This window comes from Vulpes vulpes, chromosome 16 (genome assembly GCF_048418805.1).
Source record: "Vulpes vulpes isolate BD-2025 chromosome 16, VulVul3, whole genome shotgun sequence".
NCBI lineage: Eukaryota > Metazoa > Chordata > Mammalia > Carnivora > Canidae > Vulpes > Vulpes vulpes.
The window spans coordinates 16,514,122-16,535,747 of NC_132795.1; positions in this window are offsets into that span (position 1 = coordinate 16,514,122).

A 21,626-nucleotide genomic window follows, 5' to 3' on the forward strand; every position below is an offset into this window, starting at 1 on the left:
AGAGAGCAAATCTCAGCTTTCCCCAGCTGGGGCTACTTGTTGGGTGTTGAGATTTTATAAAGCTGGGCTGTGAGGGGAATGGGGCTTTGGTGCCTACCATGCTAGCTATGGATACCACACCACAGTGGGAAGGGCTGCAAACATATGATTAGTTAATGAAAACTTGGATTTTGCAGAAAACAGCCAAATCTGTGGAAGGATGGCAGCTGCTACATTGAGCTAAAGCCTTAGGAAAGCCCTAAAGTTGTAGAATCTGCATATTTCCCTCACCCCTACCTAGGAGGCCAGCACAGTGCAGTCATTATAGGACTTTCCTGGAGGCATCAGGAAGCCAAGGGTAGTGATTTGTTTAGATTTGTCTGAATAGTTGCAGGTTGCCAAATTGCACAGACAGCTGCAGTTGGTTGCTTTCTTCATGCTGTTCAATCCATGCCATGCATTTTATCAGCTGCATCTCTGCTTCTCTCTGGACATCTTGGGAAATCACAGCTTCATAGATAGAGTTCTGAATCTGTTCATTTTCTGCAATATTGCTACATTTGCTCAACTGTATTATTAGCTGGAAGGTGAGAGCTGACTGCAGCTTAATCATTTTTCCAACTTGGGGATTTGTTTATGGAATCCATGTGGGAGAACAATGGACTATGTACATCACTCTTTCCATGCCTCAACGTGCCTTCTTCCAGAAGTAGTGGTGATGGGAGTGAGAAAGAGAAATTTAATTACATATGCACTAGGAATTTGATATAATAGGAATTCCGTGGGCAGCCTGGCTTTATCTGCCCAGAATTCCCTTGGATAAAAGCAAAACACTTTTTTCATGAATGATTCTTTTTGGTCAGTTTCCTGGTAGAGTAGAGATAAAATCTGGGAGCTGGCCTTTGTTGTGGTCTTTCTTTTGTAAGACTCAACCTGCAATGATCCTGGAGCCTATTACTGTTATAATAGGAGGCAGCAACACTTGCACAGAATGGAGTCTGGAAGTCAGGCTGTAGGAAAGAGCTTATGTTTCCCTTGCTTGATCCATCAATTAGCTTAAACCAAGTCATAGAATCTTACCACTGAGTGGAAACTTGGAAATAAATCTATTCCAATCTTTTCATTTTATAGATGAGAAACCTGAAGTGCAGAGAGATGACTTATGTTTATAAAGACCCAGACCAGTGGCAGTGATGCCCAGGTGTAACAAGTCTCCAGGTGTACCAATATTTTCTGGTTGCAAGCCATGGAAACCAACTCTGAAAACTTTACAGGAAGTTTATTAAAAGTTTATTTGGATGGATACTGGGGGCTTCCAAAGATGGCAAGCAACCTAGAGAACTAGATTTGGAAATGGATTCAAAACAAGGCATCCCCAGAAGGCTAGGAAGGGAGCCATCTAAGCCATCCTAAGCTATTAGGAGCAATGTAGTCAGGGCAGAAATGGGCCTCGACCTTTCCAGTCTCATGTAAGTCCACTGACTTTTCAGTTTACTTTTGCAAGAGCTAGGTTAAGACTAGTCTCTTGCTAGCACTTTGGTTAGAGGAAAACATGGCATCTACTTATAGTCCCATGAGATCATATCCAATGGAGAGGAAATCATTCTCCCAAAGAAAATTTCAGTGCCTTTAGGAAGGTCCTTTGGGAAGACTTCAGAACAACTACCCACAACACTTGCTCACCAACATCTTGGATTCATACATTGGTTTGTGGAATGCTTTCACATTCTATGTTCATTATAGATTTACCAATTCTTTCTTCAAAATACCTCATAAGTCCATTGTCTCTATAGCCTTCACCTGAAGCAGAGCCTGTTCATTACCTCCCAGTAGCCCTTGTCTTCTTCTTCCCTTTAGACCTAGATCACCTTGAAATTCATGCAGATAACATAGCCTGCCCAACTGAAGGTATTACCCAGCTTCCTTTGCAATTAGATGTGCCCAGGGGACCAAGATTCAATCAATGGGAGGTAGTTAAAGAGATAATGCGGTATCTAGGGCATCTCCTTTCAAAAGAAATGACTTGTCCTCTCTCTCTCCCTTTCTCTCACTTTAGATTCACATAATTACAGTATTCATGATTCTTCATTGGTCCATATAGGCCATCGATCCATTCATACATCTGCCTGTATTTATTTTTTATGTAATAGGCCACTATGAACACACCACCAGCACAAAAACTAGAATTATGTAAATAAGTTTACACTTATGGTCCTTCTCCAGTCTAACCTCTTGCCTTTTCCCAACCTAAGTAACCAGCATTCTGAATTCTGTATTCACCATTGCTTTATTTGCTTAGATTGTTATATCTCATTGTATATCAGGGTTTGGTCATAGAAACAGAGCCATAGGAATGACATTGAATATGGAATTTGTTAAAGAGATTCACCTTCCATGTAGTTGCCAGACCCCATTAAATTATTGCTATATGGTTATTGTTCTGTATCTGATGCTAGATATAGACCAGGAGTTGGAGGAGCTGAAGGAGAAGACCCAGCAGGAGCTGAGGAGGCATGATTTCAGCTGCTGCCTGAGGAGCTGCCCTCACTGGGCCAGGATTCACAGAGGCTGGAGGAGAAGGTGGAGTTGCTATGGACCCACCTGCTGCCCCATGCCAACATGATGAGCCAGCAGCTCAATGACAATGTGTGTGAGCTGCACAGCACCCAGTACCTTGTACCAACCTGAACATAAGGAAGATCCACTTTCTTCTTCTTTTTCTTCTCTTTCTCTTTCTCCTCCTCCTCCTCCTCCTCCATCTTCTTTGTCTTTTTCTTTTCCTTTTTTTTTTAAAGATTTATTTATTTATTTGAGAGAGAGAGCATGTATGTGAGTAGGGGGAGGGGCAGAGGGAAAGAATCTTTAAGCACAGAGCCTGAAGAGGGGTTCCATCTCACAACCCATGAGATCATGACCTGAGCCAAAACCAAGAGTCAGACTCAAACTACTGAGCCACCTACGTGCTCCAGGAAGGGCTGCCTTCTAAGTATTGTTCACAATATCTTTTGAGGGCCTTGCTAACCCAGAAAAATGCAGGAAAGGGAATTCTGGGAAATGTAGTTCTAGTTTAGCTCAGTTGACATAGCATAAATTTACCCACACTCAACCAATCATATGCACAAAGTATTTTTTTTAAATATGCTTTTAATTTGATGAAAAGTGTATTATGCTGTACATATCTATTTAAGACCTGTTTAAAAACAGCATTATATTTTTAGGATTTATTCATATTGCTGTGTATAGCTTTAACTTAATCTTATTGACTGATCTGTCATATTCTTCTTTCCTTCTTTTGAGGGGGGAAGGAGAGGGGCAAAGGGAGAAGAGGGGGAGAAGGAACCTTAAGCAGGCTCCAAACCCAGCACAGAACCCACCGTGGGGCTCGATCCCCTGACCCTGGGATCATGACCTGAGCTGAAATTAAGAGTTAGATGCTTAAGCAACCGAGCCGCTCAGGCGCCCCTGCTCTGTTGTATTCTATTGTGTGCATATATCATAGTTTGTTGATTTGCTCTCGTGTTAATTGGTATTTGGATTGCTTCCAGGTGTTTTAGTTAGCTTGGGCTGCTACAACAAATATCATAGACTGAGTGGCTTCAGCAACAGACATTTGTTTCTTACAGTTCTAGAAGCTAGGAAGTCCAAGATCAAAGTGTTGACCAATTCAGTTCCCAGTGAAGTTCCTCTTCCTCATTTGCAGATGCCAACTTCTTGCTTGTCTTCACATGGAAAGAGAGAGCTCTGATTTCACTTTTTATTGTAAGGACACTCATCCCATCATGGTCCCACCATCATGACCTCATGATCCAAATCTAATTACCTCCCAAAGACCTTACCTCCTGCTATAGCACTGGGGGTTAGGGCTTCAACCTCCAAGTTTTGGACAGACACAGACATTTAGTCTATAACAACAGGTTTTCTATGGTGAATAACACACCTATGAACATCCTTAGAGCTGTCTCCAGGTGTTCATGAGTAGAAGTCTCTCATAACTTCACATCAGGGATAGAACTGCTGGGCCTGACAGGGGGTGGCTTTGCATCGTGGTTGTCCTGGGACATTACCCATTATGCCCATCATCCAAGAATAATTATTATATATTGCCCCTATCTTTTCCCTATTTGCAGCTTGTTTTCACTTTCTTTTGATGGATAGAAATTTTACATTTTAGTATTGTCAAATTTATAATATTTTAATAATTAACATTTTTGGGGAATATTAAGAAATTCTTCTCTATCTCAAAGTTAAAAAGATATTTACCTGTGATTTTTGTGAAGACTTTTAATATTTTAGTTTTTATGGTTAGAGCCCTTCATCCATCTGGAATTAATTTTGTATATGGTGTGATAGAGGAATCTAATTTCATATTTTTCTGTATGGATAACCTTTTTTATCTTGCTATATTTATTTTTCCACTGGTTTGGCAGGCCACCTGTGTCATACACCAGCTTCATACATATGTGACTCTCTATTTGAGCTTTCTTTTCTATTCCATGCTCTGTTTGACCCAGTACCAATATCATCCTGTCTTAATTATTGCAGTTCCACAAAAAAACCCCATGATATCTAGTGGGGCAATTCTTCCTTGCATGCTATCTTCTTCATAAAAGCCCAGGGTATTTTTTTCCCCTCTTACTCTTCCATTCAATTGTTAAAATCAGCTTATCAAACTCCATGAAATGCATATTAGCATTTGATTGGAACTTTATTGAATTGGGGAGATGGACAACACTCTACTATTGTCTCGCTATGCTATTGTCTTCCTATTCATAATGTGATGTAGCCTTTAATTTATGTGGGTCATCTTATTGGCTACTAATAAGGTTTTATAATTCTCCCTGTAGAGGTTTTACATTTATATTTATATTTATTTCTAGGTTCTTGGTATACTTTGAAACTATTGTAAATTTTATCTTTTCTTTAATTACATTTTCTGGTTGTTTGTTCCAAGGGTACAGAAATGCAATTGACTGTCACTAAACTTGTTTACTATTTCTAATAATTTGCTCATAGATCTTTTTTGCTTTTCTGGGCTCATAGATCTTTTTTGCTTTTCTGGGTAACAATTATGTTACCTGAAAACAATGACAGTTCTATTTCTTCCTTTCCATTCATTCCTTCTTTCCTTTTCTTCTCTCTCTCTCTCTCTCTCTCTCTCTCTCTCTGTTTTTTCTAAAAAGCTGAGGCCTTAAAATTCATGAAGAATAGAAATGATAAGACTGAATTGTCTTGACTCATTTTGGATTTTAGAGAGAATTATTCTAATATTTTCCCATTCAGGATGATATTTCAAAGTTATTTTGTAAGTACTCCTTATCAGGCTAAGGAAACTGCCCCTGGCTTTAATTTACTAAGGTTTAAAAAAAATACTTTCTTATGGTAAAAAATATATATCATAAAAGTTGCCATTTTAAGCATTTTAAGTATATAATTTAGTAGCATTACCTCCATATTGTTAGGCAGCCATCACTACAATGTTTTCCCAAACTTTTTCACCACCCTAGAAAGAAACTCTGTGACCATAAAGCAGTGACAGCTCTTCTGCTCCCCTTCCCCAGGCCTTGATAACTTCTAATCTATTTTCTATTTCTATAAATGTCCTTATTCTAGATATTTCATGTAAGCGAAATGATACAATATTTATTCTTTTGTGTCTGGATCCTTTTGCCTAGTGTCATATTTTGTCTTTGTGGTTTTGTTTTTGTTTCTGTTTTAAGTAGGCTCCATACTTAGCTCATGACCTTGCTCATGACCCTGAGATCAAGACCTGCACCCCTGCATAATACCATGTTTTGATGTTTCAAATCCATGTCATAGCATGTATCAGAATTTCAGTCCTTTTTGTGAATGAATAATATTCCATTCTATGTCTAAACTACATTTTGTTAATCCATTCATCTGTTGGTGGACACTTGGATTCTTTCTACCTTATAGCTATTATCAGTAATTATTTAATAAGAGTTTCTTTTTAAATCATGAATTTATGTTGAATTCTATAAATGTTTTGTTTGCATCTGTTGAAATGATCATGTGTATGTATTGCTTTTTACTCTGGTACTGTGTGAATGACAGTTCAAGTCATGCAGCATCTCAATCACTTTACTTCTCATCAGCCCTTCTCTGCATCTCATCAGCCCTGTCTCAGCATCTCATCAGCCCTTTCTCAGGAAGGAGGATATGTTCCACCAAACTGAGGGTGTAAACCAAGAAAGAGGAAGACACAGGAGATGGGAAACCAGACTCAACAAAGGAGAGAGGAGGAGCCTGGTAGCAGCTATGCACCCAGAACCAAGGTGCTGAGGCCAATCTGGAACAGGTCAGGAGGACCCAACAGGGATTTTTTTTTTTTTCAATAAGATGAAACTTAAAGTCTCTCTGCTGTATTCAAATACATGGAGAAGAGGAAACTGTTGAGTTGAATTAGTGGTAACAATGTTAATAATACGAAAGCAAAAAATCAACATCAGACAAAAAATGTGCACAGGAAAAGTAATCACGATCATAGTTCATGGCTCATCTGTAAAGAGAATTTACTTAGAGATATAAACACAGAATATTAATTTATCTAAAAATGTGATGCGTGTCTTGGAGAATTGAGGGTGAGGGCAGAGGGAGTTGTGTGTGGGAAGGATGAAGACATTTGGCAAAAAAAAGAGCTAGATCTTCATGTTTTATGGTGCAAAGTCTATGCATAATGCCTCAAAAAGAACAATCAAGAATTTAAAATACAAACATGTTATTTGCTGATATGGACATAAACACCCAGAGAACTCGTGGAAATAATTGAAATTAGTTGCCTCTGGAGATGGGAATAGAAGGGCCAGGAACTGCTATTTGTGTCAACAACAAGTCTTAAAGAATGATTTGACTTTTTAAATTTTGTGCTTATATAACCTTGACAAAAACTAAATTAAAAAGAAATGAAACACTTCCTTCTCTACTGTCCTCATATCCAATCAATCCCCACATGTCTCCAGTATGTACTTCAAATCCATCCTCTTCTTCCATCTCTTTTGTTTCCTGACTCTTTTAACTTTTGTCTATTTCAAAGGAGAGTTGAAGGGACTATTCAAATAAGCACTTGACTATTTAAAATCAAGAGAAACCAAGGTTTAAAATTAGATTTCAGAAGGAGAACAAGCCCATAGACAGGCACTCTGTCAATTTTCTGCCTCTACATCTGAGTCCACACCTGTCCTCCTTCCTTTCCTGCTTCAGTTAAGAGGCTGGCTCTCCTCCTACCTGAGAATCATTTCTACACCTACTGTCACCCTCTTAACCTCTTCACGTATTTATTTCATTTTCTTTTCTATCTCTTCTCCTCTGGCCTCTTCATATGAACACTTCAACAAAATTTTGCCTCTCTTTTTTTTTTTTAAAGCCTTTCCTTGATGTCTCAGCTCCTTCAAGCTACAATTTTCCTCCTTTACTTACCTATCTATTTATTTATTCATTCAATATTTGTTGAGTGCCTACTATGTGTCAGTCATTCTTTCAAGCCCAGGGGCTCAGTCCTTGCTCTCAGGATGCTTTTAGCCTAGCTGGGGAGTTTATAGTCTAGTTGGGAAAATCAGCCTTAAATATCCACACAAATAATTCATTGCACTTGTGTTAAGTGATACAGAGGAACTGTGTAGGGGGCAACAAGAGATTGTAATAATGAAACCTAACATCATGGGGAATTGGAGGAGAAGGTGGGGCATCAGGAAACCTTCACTAAGGACATGCCATTTAAGCTGAGCCGTGAAGGATGAGTAGAAGTTGGTTGGCCTGTGGATTGGGATGTGATAGAGGGAAGAATGAACTCTAGCAGAGGGAACAGCGTAGGTGATTGACCATGATTTTGGAAGGGGACCTGAAAGAGGACCATTGGCTGAATTATAATGAGCAAGAGGGTGGGGGCACCAGGTCAGCTTGTGTTTGGTTAGAGGGATGGGCAGGGGCCTCTTTAGGCCTGAATGAGGACTTGGGATTTTAGCCCAAACTCTGATTCAACATTTACTTTGTCATCCCATATTCACTCATCCCACCACACCAGGTTCCCACTTTAGTGAAAGTCCTTTTTCTACATTACTAATGAACTTTGCTGCTAAACTCAGTGGAGTTTTTTTCTTTCATGTAATTCACTTATTTTCATTCAACAATTATTTAGGGAATACTGTTCTGGGCACTAAGGATACAGTCTCCCAACACCAGTTAATTCTATCGACTTGTCTCTTGAATTATTCACTTTCCCTGACTTCTATTTTTCTCTTAGTTTTTAGTTAGTCTTTAGTCTTTTTTTTTTTTTTCAGACTTTTTTCGACCCACTCTTAAAACATTGGTGTTCCTGTGAAGTCCATCCTAGGGGCCCTCTAATGTTCTCACTGTACTAGATGTATTTTAGATCCTCAAATTCTTTTAGTTCTGGTCTTTTAAATGTGCTGCTCCTTTTGTCTTGAATACTTCTCTTCTCCACGCTTCTACTTCATTTGGTAATTCTTTCCATCTTTTAGCTTCTGCTTAATTGTAACCTCTCTCAGGAAGTGGTTTCCCTAAGTGGATTTATTAACTACCATGGCTGCAAAAAGCACGTATATTCTCTTCACTCCCAAATATGATTATAGAGCCCAGATTTCTTTCCTGAGCTGTAGATCTACACGTTCAACTACCTACCTAACAACCACATGTGAAGGTCCTTCTGACACCCATAAACCAACCTGTGCAAAACTGAACTTGTCTTCCTTCCAAATCTGTTCCTTTTCTGGGCTTCTTTTTTCTTTTTTCTTTTTTTTAAAGATTTTATTGATTTATTCATGAGAGATACACACACACAGAGGCAGAAACACAGGCAGAGGGAGAAGGAGGCTTCATGCAGGGAGCCCGACATGGGACTCTATCCCAGGACTCCAGGATCACGTCCTGGGCTGAAGGCAAATGCAAAACTGCTGAGCCCAGGGATCCCTGGGCTTCTTTGTGTGCACAGATTACATGATCATTCACTTATTTTCTTGACCCAGAGTGTCATCATTACCTCTCTCCCCCAGGCTCCGATTCACCCTACTATCAAGTCCCTTCACTCCAAAAGAACTCTGTCCTCTTTCCCTGTACCCACTGCCATTCATTATCCCAGTTGAGGCAATTATCGATTATCACCCATCTGGTTTTTTGAAATAGCCTCTAGCTGGTTTCTATCTCTGTTATTGCTCTCCTGTAGCACATTGTTCACATTGCAGTCAAAGAGATCTTTGGAAAATGCAAATTCCCTTGCTCCTGTTCCAAATCTTATTCTCACTTCTCAATACTCTTAGAATAAATGTCAAGCTCTGTGAAGTAACTTATGCGGCCCTATGAGGTTTGTCTGCTACTTATCTCACCAGCATCATCTCTCCTACGCTCTTCCCTACAACTCAACTTACATTTTTAGTTCCTCAAGTTCTTTTACTGCTGGTCCCTTGAACGTGTGTTCCCTTTATCTTGTACACTTTTTATTCTACTCCATCACTTCATTTGTTAATTTCTACTTACCGTTCACTTTAGATATCACTTAGATATCACGTCTACCACACAGCCTTCTCTGACTTTCCCTCATTGGAGGGGGTGGTCCCTCCTATGGACTCCTAAGGATCCTTTCTCTCCCTCACCATACCAATTATTAAATTGGATAGCGATTGAGTTATTTATTCTTAAGTAGGCTGTAAACTCTATGAGGAGAAAGATTATATCTGTCTTGTTCACCATTTTAACCCCGAACTTTGCACTTGGAAATGCTTGGCAAATGTTTGTTGATGAACTAGCTGGATGTATAACCCAATCTTCTTTGGGGACCTGGGGCTCCTTTGCAGGGCTGAGCCAGGGGGAAGAATGTTAAAAGCTCTATTTGTGGTCTCATTGTTTTTAAAGCCCACTTGTGGCCTCGGATTGTTTTAAAGCCCCAGAGCATTTGAACTAATGGACCTAGTTTGTGAGCTCCAGATGTGCTCAGGCCAACACATGTGCAAATGGGGAACCACATCAAAAGAGGAGGAAGATGGTACCAGCTGACAGAGACAGGGATGGTGGAGTGACAGAGGACATAAAGTGGTGAGCTACCCATAGCAGGGCTGGTTCTGCTGGTGGTTAAAAATGATGCTAACTTAACCGGACTGGGTTTCATTTGGGACCACAATAGTAGAGTCAGGGAGGTTAGCAGGAAATTCTCAAATCCTCTTAGAGAAATGTTCTTGAAGTGTGGTCCAGGTTCCCTGGTGGTCTGCGAGGCTGGTCTCCTGTAGGGTGAATGTTAATGTTAAGCTTTTGTTGCTGGTATAGATTAGTAATTATTTATGATGGTCCTCTTTTGGTGTTCCTGTTAAAGCACCACCATTCTCTCTTGAATTCTGCATTTCTCTTAGGATGGAGAGTAGGAGCTGTGAGGGTGGCATCTTTGTCTCTCTGTGAGCAAGGAAGTCTGAGAAGCACAGCATTGAGGGGTGACTTGGCCAGCAAAGGGATAGAAGCCAGGAAATTATCCCATGTCTCTTGCTGTTGCCCTGCAGTCATTCTTCATGGGGCTGGCTGCTAGCCTCTAGCTTCTAGCTGCCTGGAGTGAAAATTGTAGGAGGAAAACTGGAATTACCCAGAAAGTGTATTTTTTTTCTGAGACTGCCACAGTGCAGCCACCATTAGGTCAGCAGGAAGCCGCTGTTGATGATAGTGGTGATGATAAGGGTAAATGAGTGCTTCAGCTCATCTGTGCAATTTTAGATGAGGCTCTCTAATAGCAGAAGGGTCCAGTTTTTGTTTCCCACTCTCTCTCCTCTGGAAGATCCATTCATCTGTTCACTCAGTCATCGATATTTTTTTGGGAAACTATTATGTAGGAAGCCTAGAGCTGACTCTGAGATAACACTGGTAAAGAAAACAGATTTGGCTCCTGACTTCAGGATACTTACAGTCTAGCAAGGAAGGTGAATATCAGTCAGGTAAAGAGTCAACTGCTTAATTACAAATGGCGATGTTTGTTATAAAGCAAAATAACAGGGTGCCCTGAGAAAAATGGGGCAATCTGATTTAGATTGAGGGGTCAGAGAAGGCTTCTCTGAGAGGGCAAAGAGGGGAGGAAAGAACATCTTGGGCAGAAAAAACACGTGCACAGGGTAAAGCCTCAAAGGAGCCAAGAAAGATCAATGCAGCTGGAAAAAGTGAGCTAGGAGGAGATGATGAGCAAGAGGAAGGTGAAGCAATAGGCAAAGGCCAGGTGATGCAGGCCCTTGAAGGTCATGGTGAGGATTCTGTACTTTATCTGAATCACAATGGACAGGTGATGAAAAGTTTTAGGCAAGGAAATGATATACTTTTAAAAGATTACTTTGGCATCTTTGTGAAAATAAATAGGGGGCAAGAGTGGAAGCAAGGAATAAAAAGGAATGAAATACTCATTCATGCTGCAACATGGATGAGCCTTCAAAACATTCTACTAAATGAAAGGAGCCAGACACAAAAGGTCACATATTGTATGATTGCATTTATATGAAGTGTCCAGATAGATAAATCTATGGAGACAGAAAGCAGATGAGTGGTTGCCTGGGGCTGAGGGGAGGCGACTGCTGAATGGAGATGAGCTTTCCTTTTGGGGTCATGAAAATGTTCTGCAGCTAGATAGTGGTGATGGGTGCACAACATTGTGAATGTACTGAATGCCACCCAGTTGGGCATTTTACTACGGTAAAAAGGATGAATTTTATATACGTGTATTTCACCACGAAAGAAAGGTTAAAACAAACAAATGAAAGGAAGGAAACCAATTAGGAATCCCTTGCCTCTGTCTTTGTGAGAGCAAAGGTGGCTTGGACCATGGTGTAGGAGTAGACATGGGAGAGAAGTGAATGGATTGATATAAGAGGGCTTGGTGATGGATTGGTGGTGGAGAACAATGAAGAAAGAGGTTTAAAGGATTGCCTTCAAGTTTCTGGCTTGAATAAAACTAGCTGGTCTGGAGTGGATTTGGGTGGGAAGGCCAAGTGTAGGGAGTGAGGGGGGAAGGCAGACCCAGAACCCATATTTGGACAAGTTAAGTTTGAGGTTCCCATGAGACATCTAGGAGAGATGTCTAGTCAGCAGTGAGTCTGTAAGCCTGTAAGTGGGCACAGTGGGTTTGAGTTGTGAGCCTGGAGGTAAGTGTAGTCACTAAAGGAGGCCGTGGAATGGTAGAGGAGAGGGCCAGGACTGAATCAGAGAGTTCAGTAGATGAGGAGGTGCTAACAAGAAGATTAAGGAGGATGGTGGCAAGAAAGCCAAAAGAAAAGAGAACAAGAGTACTAAATGAGGAGGAAGATGGCGGAGTTTGGAACCTACTATGGGCTTCTGAGTAGAGAATAGTAGTAAAGTCAATAATGAACATTTATTTTTTATTTTTTTAAATAATGAACATCTAAAGACTCACAGTTTACTAGATACTGGGCTGAATGCCTCACATAACTTCTGGTGAATCTTCACAAGAACTCTATAATATCTCCTTTTTACAAATGATGAAACTGAGGCATAGAGGTGTTGAGCTTGCTCAAAGCCCCACAGCCAGTAAGCGGTGGAGCCAGGTCTCATACCTTGTTCTTGCTGACTCCAGAGGATCTACGACTAATCTCTACCCTTACTGCCTTGACTTTCGGCCCATATGGATGACGATGGATGTGCTTCAGACTCCCCGTTGATGTACTAGAGCTTAGATTGAAAGGTCTCACCTTATTGGCAAGTACACCTGAAAACAGCTTTGTTTTCTAATAATTCCTGCCAGCTGTGCTCTGTCGACCATGAGTCCCTCCCTACCTGCTGGAGCAGCAGGTTCCCTTAGCAACTTCTCAGTTGGATTCCATAATTTTTCACTCACTTCTGCTTATTAGAACAGTCTCCTTCAGGTTGTTAGAATTCGGCCTCATTCATTTTTCAGTTTCAGCTTCAATCTCAGGTTCTATTCATAGCTCTTTGCCTTCCTCCCAGCACTGGTTGCACTCATGGCCCCAATGGCCCAGAGAGGAGGTAAAGGTTTGGTTGGCTGTCTTGTACACCATTCCTTCTGATGCTTTTCCCACTATGGTGAAGGGTGGGGGTAGGAGGGATGGGAGTATGCTCTTTCTACCTGATTACTAGTGGGGACCTTGTTTGTTTCCTTTCAGGAGATCATTACACTGGTGCAGCTTGTTGATCTTGGGTTTGGTATGGAGAAGTGGAAACCCCAACAAGCCCTCAAGGGTCTATTGATGGGAACTCATCAGCTACTGAGCTTTGGAATCCTGGACTATATCTTTCAGACATCCCCTAGGTAGTACCCTGGAGCCACATTCACCTGATATTGTCCCAATTTGGCCCATGCCTTGGTGGTATCAGGTAAGCCTGCAGCCCAGTGTCTACACTCCATGGCCTCATTTCTGGGCCTATACGCAGAGATAAACTCATCTTTAGTTCTCTGGAAACTGGCACTTTCAGTCTGGCCATCTGTCCTCAGTTCCTGCTATCAGGACTAGTCAGGAAGTCCATGGGCTAAGAAGCCAACCAATCAAACTGCCAGCCTCCTTTTCTTATACACATCCCTAAATGTGATGAGTGAATCTCTGAGGGTACCCATTTCCCTGACCTTGAGAGGGGTACCCTCTCTCTTCTAATAGCCTCTCTGCGTTCCCAGGCCTGCTCTTTCCTCTTTATGATGAAAACTATAATCCAGATCTGTGGTCTTGCCTCTGAGCACCAGAGACTTCTTTGAATCCAGCTGTGGAAAATGTGGAACTTTTTCTTTTAGTAGAGATTTCTCTATGTCAGGTGTCATTTCTATAGCCTTAATGGTTGGGAGAAGACACCAATCGTGTCTCACACCAGCTTGCTACAAGTGACTATATTCCTTTCAGAAAGTGGCTGCCATGGAATCTTGGTGATCATTTGAATTTTTAGATCCAGAACACCCGTGAAGGGGTAGAAAGAACTTGGGATGTACCCCTTAGGCTGGAGTAGAGGGGGTTAAGGGGACATAGCTCTGGACTTTTTACCTCTTTACATTCCCCCTCCCCCCCTCAGAGATAGGAAGAAGGAATGAATGATGTGGCTACACCTCTGAACATTAAGGGCTCCCAAGGGTAATGAGTGAGGTTCTGAGGCCTAGTTTTTTTAGCCACCCCGAGAAAGGCACAATGTTGCATCTTCCTTCAATACAGATTCTACTACCATATGTCAAAGGCACCTGCCCCAACATGAGCTTATTTGGTCCTCAAGATACCGTAAGGGAGACAGGATATTTCACAAATACTGAAGGTCAGAGTGCTAACGTGTTCTACCAATGGTCGCCCAATAAGGAAATGGCTTAGAGTTTCTGGCTTCATATCTGACTGGCCATGGAAGAAGCAGTATATCTTTGTGTGTGAGGGTTGTGGGTACATGGTTGAGCGAGTCTGTGTGTGTGTGTTGTGTGTGTGTGTGTGTGTGTGTATGTCTCATGTGTCCTTCTAGTCATTGCAGTAAGTAAGCTTCATGATGGTGTTGCCAGGGTTTCTGATGGGCATAAAAATTTAGAGGCTACCTTAAAAAATGTCAGCAAAGTGGTTAAAAGCACTGACTAGAATATGAGTTTAAGTTATGGCTCCATTCCTTACCAGCTATGTGGTGTTGAGTAAGTCACTTCACCTCTCGGAGTGCCCTTGGAGTGTTTAAATAATACCATCTTCTTAAAGTCTTGTGAAAATTAAATTAGTACATGTAAGTGCCTAATAAACACTATTATATTTAATATAATAAGTGCTATTCTTCTTAGTAATTACATCCCTATGGAAGATCACATTCTCAGTAATCAAACTGGTATTATTTTTAAAATATTCTGTTACATCTACTCTGCAGAGTTGCTATTAAAGCTACAAAAGCTGCAGGACAGTATTTAGCCTCTATATGCAAAGAAAAATTAATACAGGTAAAATGTGAAGCTAGGGAAAAGCTCCAAATAGTCGATCAGTAGTAGGCTATTTAAGGACCTTATGTGTCTGCTTTTAATAAAGTATTAATTTAAACAACTTTCCTGTTAATCTTATACTAAGATGACAAAGATTATAGATGCTAAGATCACGGAAGCCAGACTGAAATTCAACCACCCTGCAAATGGCTCTGGACTGGTCCTGAACTGCAACGTTTTGAGTGTGATGCAGATAAAGGCATAAATAAGCGTGCTTTGCTCTAAGGATCACATGCCAGGAAACATTGTAACACAATATCCTTAAAAACACTTGTATTTGCAGTCGGCCTCCTTTGCATTCCATTTAGGGCAGAGATTGGACCGATCTACCTCGCTGATCCTAACTTTAGAAGTCAGATATATGTCTGTGTCTATACCTGGCTTCTAATGTTGAAGTCTATGATGGAATTCAAAGCTTGCAATAGGAACTCTATGTCAGAATTGTGCCAAATCAAGCTATGTAATCATAAGGACTAGATTCATCAAAACCATGAAGTGCTTCAGCTGTTTGTTATCATTTAAGAAACTTTTCAAAAGGCACCATCTATGTGGTTGGATACTTAATGAAAGTTTATTATTTAACCTTGTGTACGCTCTTTTTTCTAGATTGGTTTAAAATAATTTCCAGTGATCATGATAGAGCTTTCCTTTCCTAAACTGAGAAGTTTTTAACAACAATCTGCTTCTTATTATACTTTTTACCACTGTGGTGAATCCCAGCACCCATACCTCCTTCTGTTATCAGCATTCCAAAATCCCTTAGGGGGATTGTAGCACATGCTAGTCCATGTTTCAGGTGAGTCTTCCCATCAACCACCTAGACATGAGTGTAGCATCCAGGTAAGATCAGTCAGTCTGTTCTCCACTCTACTGTGACTGAGTGATGACTAAATATTCTGTTTTGGGGTGGAGTTCTTTGGATGTCTGTTACATTTTGCTGGTTTATGCTTTTGTTCAAGTCTTACATATCCTTGTCAGTCTTCTTTCTAGTTGTTATATTCATTATCAAAATTGGGATATTGAAGTTTCAACTATTGTTGACTGAACTTTTTCCCTTCAATTCTACTAACTTTTGCTTCATGTATTTTGAGGCTCTACTGTTAGGTGCATACAGGTTTATAATGGCCGTATCTTCCTGATGAATTAATAATTTTATTATTATAAAATATCCCATTTATTTTATAAATCATAGATATTATAAAATGTGTTTTTTATTTTATAATCTAGTGACATTATTTGTTTTAATGTCTCTTTTGTCTGATATGAGTACAGGCACTCCCGGTCTTTTTTGGTTGCTGGTTGCATAATATACTTATTTTCATCCTTTCACTTTCAAACTGTTTGTATCTTTCAATCTAATATGTGTTTCCTGTAGACACCATAAAATTGAGTCTTGGTTCTTATCTGGTCTGACAATCTCTGCCTTTTGATTGGATTATATATTCCATTCATGTTTAGTGTTTCTACTGATGTGGTTAGATTTATGTCTAACATCTTATCCTTTTTTTTCTGTTTATCTCATATCTTTTTGATTCTGTTCCCCTTTTGCTGTCTTATTTTGCATTAATTGAATATTTCCTAGTGTAACATTTTAATTCCTTTAATGATTTTTAAACTATATTTTATACTTTTAACTATATTTTTTGAATTATTTTCTTAGTGGTCATTCCAGGTCTTTCAGTATACATATTATCATATATTAAGATTTAGTAGATTTTCCTAAATGAATGCTTCTCCATTTGATGTACCTCTTAGAAAAATTTTCAGAGACTTTAAATGGTTTTTATTTTATAATTTTCAGTACTTAAATGGTATTCACCTGGGGAGCGGGTCTTCAGCACCCCTTACCTTGACTTTCTACAGTCAGTCCCCATCATACTACTTTTAAATCTGTTTCATGCAGCAACATCCAATCTGGGAATATCTTGGGTACAATTTGAACTAACTCCTGTCTAGAAAAAAATACCAGAAAAGGTTAAGCCATTTACTGTTCCACACAGTAGAGTTTCTCTTTATCTTGTGCCAGCCACTTCAAACAAAAAAATTCAAAGCCACAGCCAAAATGCCATGGTGATGGATTAATCTGATGATTTCTTTATGATCATAGCTCTCCAATGTTACCTGTTCTTACAATTAGAGGCACACTAATTTATCTCTGTTTTGGTCTTTGAAAATCATTTTAAAGAGCATCCTGTGCCTACTTCTCACTCTGTGACTGTTGAGAATTATTGATTCATCAGGAAGATACGGCCATTATAAACCAATTGTTTAGATCTATGACAAAATTCACATGCAAGGAACAACTAGTGAACTATTAAGAACAAAACAGAGCAATCGCATGTTGAAGTGCAGTAGAAATTAAGATAAAGGAGATGTTGGTGTTGGTTGGAGAATCTAGTGAGGACTCCAGAGGGACTTGAGCCAGGCATTGAAGGATGAATAGAATTAACTCAACAGTGAGAAGGAAAGATAACTATCTGCATATGAAGGACCGCAGATTCCTTTTCTTACCTGGGAAAAATTGGTTTTCAATTAACATCTATTGTGGACTTGATTGAAGAGACAGTAATGACCTCTTCTGATAGCAGTTTTCTTAAAGGTGGTGCTTTACTCAAAGTGTAATCTACAGACCAACACCATCAGCATTACCCTGTCGGAAATGCAACTTCGTTTTGGAAAAATGTAGTTTCTCAGACCTTATCCCAGACTAACTGAGTCAGAATCCTTTGGGGTGGGCCTAACAATGTGTACTTTATAGTTTACCATTGGTTCTTATGCATGGTAAAGATTGAGAACATTTTCTCAATGTGTTTTTCTCAAGTGTTTTTCCTGGCCACTCTTGGCATCCAGAGCATATTTGGAATGAAATAGCCAGGGTCAGCGTCTAGGACCTCTGAGCATGGATCACGGCTGGGCAGGTATGGATATCCAATTAGCAGATCATGTAAATGGAAAACCACATGATTGTACTCTGGCCAGAGGAGTAGTTAAATAAATAGAAAGATGCCTGGCTCTCATCTCCCACAGCTGCCTCACATTTTTCGACCCCAGGCACTGGGCAGCAAAAGTAGTAGGAGTGGTGCTGGCTCCTTGGCATGAGGCAGTCTGGTTATCTAGGGAGAGGGAGCAGCTCACTTAAAGTGCCCTCATGAAAATAACTCACTATCAGCAAGGTAATTACTCAGAGCTTGTTCTCCTGACAGCAAAGCAGAACCATAACCAATACTCCCAGTCATTTTGTCGACCTGATTTTATACTTCCCCCTTTATTCTTTTTGTTAACACTGGTTTAGAGAAAAATTTCCTGATTCATTGAATCTCCAAGCCCACAAATCATTGAGTGAATCTTTGCTCCCACTCTAGACAGGATCTAGAGAGTGTGATGAGAACCACTCATGTATTCTCAAATTAGTACTGGTTTTTTATTTATTTTATTTTATTTTATTTTTTAAAGATCTTATTTATTTATTCATGACAGACACACACACACACAGAGGCAGAGACACAGGCAGAGGGAGAAGCAGGCTCCATGCAGGGAGCCCAACATGGGACCCGATCCCATGTTTCCAGGATCATGCCCTGGGCTGAAGGCAGCCTAAACCGCTGAGCAACCCCGGCTGCCCAGTACTGTTTTTTTTAATAGTCTCTTTTAGCACAATAATGCTAAAAGGGGCCTAGGGGAAAGGGTCTCCAGGGGAGGTCAGAATCCCTTAGAAAATGGGCTGCCCAGATGGATGGGCTGGGCTTTCCAAAGCCCAGCAGTTTGGTTTCCAATGGTGGTTGGATCCAGCTGCCAAGAACCCAAATTAGGGAAGGTTTCGTTGACAGCTCATAAGAGGACACTTTGAAAGACTGGTTGAAGGTTATTGCCAACCCTAGACAATAAGTAGAGACATATACAACCCAGAGAAAAAACATGTGCAAATATGTATTTGTAAGTGTATATATGTTGCAGTGTGTTACCAAAATAAATGTGTTTCTCACAGTCTTTGCCATGGCTGAAGTGATCAAAAACAGCTGTTCCATGTAGTTCTTCATTGAAAGTAATAGAAGGGTGGAGCTGGCAGGTCAGGGGGATCCTCAGACACACTTCAGCATCAGGCTGACTTATCACTTCTCTGGAAATGGTTAAAATGCTTGGTTCGAACCACCCGTCACGTGGATGTTATGTGCCTCTGAACATTTGTGTAGATGACAGGTATTTACTTCACCCCCAAATCTGTGGGGCAAAGGTTCACATCACAGGGGAAGCCAGTTTTCTTCTGAGCCAGTTCATTTGCATTTCTCATTAATCCAGGCTAGACCCTTTTCAAGTCTCCACCATAATCTATTCAAAATAGTTCAAACATTTGACTTTGTTTTGGTTGAGTTTACTCTAATGTGGTTTCTGCATAGCTCTCTCTTTTATGGTAATCAAATGTTCTGCCAACATTTCTCCTGCTATGTGCACCAGCTAAGGAAACCAGATGCTTCGGGTTGGTCTTTTCAATGTATCCGAGTGTTGTTTTTGTTTAGAATTTCAGAGGTTTGGCGAAAGAACACTGTTTTATAAATCTGACCCTTGATGCACTCCATTTCCCAACCTACTAATAGTTTTGGCTACTGTCACATCTTGATTTGAAATTGCTCCCCATCACTATGCAGATTAGCATGTGGAAAGAGAAGCTCACTTAATTAATCTTGTTGGATTTGCTTAATTTTCCCGCTCATCATTTATTCCATTTTGTAAGTTAAAGAAGATGAGTAGAAGAGCTGAACAGTTGACCCAGAACCACGCCCTGTATTGTCTCTCAACCAATCACAGATCTGAGTAGGACTGCTCTTTGATGTGCGGGGTGTTGTTTTCCCCTCTCACACCATCAGTGTGGGAAGGAAGCAAGCCAGCTCTCGTGGGAGTGTTGGCTTATAGTGCAGACTGAGAGTGTTTCAGAAAAGTCACTTGGCATTGAATCAAATTAATAAGTGGAACTGCTTGTCTGTATGGATTGAAAGAAGACTTTCTAGGGCCTCAAGAGTTTGTGGGCAAGAGAAGAGGAAAGGACTGAGGTAAACTCTGTGAGAGGGGAGCTTTGTAAAATATGGGGCTTGAAGTCAACTTACAGGGAACAGTACCTCAAAAATGGGAAGATATAAAATAAAAACAACGTGGGAACTTTAGCCCTCTCTGACCCTGGTCCTATCCTCTTGCTTGGTTACTGTGAGTCTCTAGTCTGATTGATTCTATACTAAAGACAGGAGGGGAAATTAGAAATTCAAATTCAGTAACTGAAGAAAACCAAAAAGGACCTAATGGTCCCCCACATCTGAGCATAGGATGGGATACCTGAACATATATAGATGGAAGCAGTGTTTGAAATTACATATAGTTATTAATAATTGCTGAGCCATGGAGAACAGAAGGAAAAGGCTAGACTTATGTTAGACAAAATCAGAAGGATTAGTCTTCCATTTAAGGGTCTTCAAGTGTTGTCCCTGAGACCTAGAAGTTGAGGCTCTAACAGACACAGGGTGAGGAAAGTATAAAGAGAACCAAATTAAAAAAAAAAAAAAGGGCAACTGTTAATGGATTAAAGTTAGTTTAAAGCTCTGAGTCTAAACTAATCCAAAGAAAAAGCACCAGACATTGGTTTTTCAAGAACAATAGCTATAACCACACACATTCAAACTCAAAAGAAAGACAAATCTGAAATCTCCAGGGAAGAGTGTTCAGACCAAAGTCTTGGCATGTATTCCAGATGTTCAAAAGACTGCACATTTTCATTATAAGTTTGTGTCTTTGTGAAGTCCACTGACAAAGAGGTGGTCCATTTGAAATGGGTCCTGTACTACCACCATAAAGGATAAATACTTATTAAGTTTCAGCTATGTGCCAAGCAATGTTGGAAAGCTTGGAGGACAGAATGGTGGTGGGACCAAGACCTTTGCATCTAGAAATCTGTTTAATAAGAGATAAGGTAAAAAGAAAAAAAGAGAGAGAGAGAGATAAGGTAAAGACATGGGCATCTTTGGAACAACAGCAAGCAAGGGTTGAGAATAAAAATGAGCAAATACATAAAAATGTTTCCATTTTTTAGCCCAAATAGGACATTACACTCCAACTAGAGCTTTTAGTTCTAGAAATTATTCACTGTGCTTGGATCTTTTCAAACATACTTTTGAAAATCCAGGGACATTTTATTTCCCTCATGGCGCCAATGAATTTAACAAAGGGAAAACCATCTTGCTTGGGAAGAGATGATTACTTTTGACAGTAGCTATATCAGTAAGATCTGGATTAATGAGTTTTCCAACAATTATGTCTGTATATTTTAAGTAGTCAGAGATGGATATACAGCATGAGTGACTGGATTGAGGATGTTGATATATCATTTTCAGAGTTTTCCAGGATTTGGCTCAGTTAGAAGAAATAGGTAAGCTGGATTTCAACTTTTGTGCCATTTGAGTTGAATGTTGTTGTTTTTCTTTCTTTTTCTATTAAAAAAATCATTCAGCTATTGATTCCTTTCTTCTTTTAATTTTTGAGATGTGGCACACCAACCTGTGCATAGGTGTGCAAATGTTTGTGGAGGAACATGACCAGGAGCAGAAATTTTTATCAGAGGCCAAGAGGGTCAAAAAGACATTCAAAGAAGGGGAATGTAGGTCTCTGTTTAAGATGACTTGTAGGGAATAATGGATCCCTGGAAATGTAGAAGTTGGTGAGG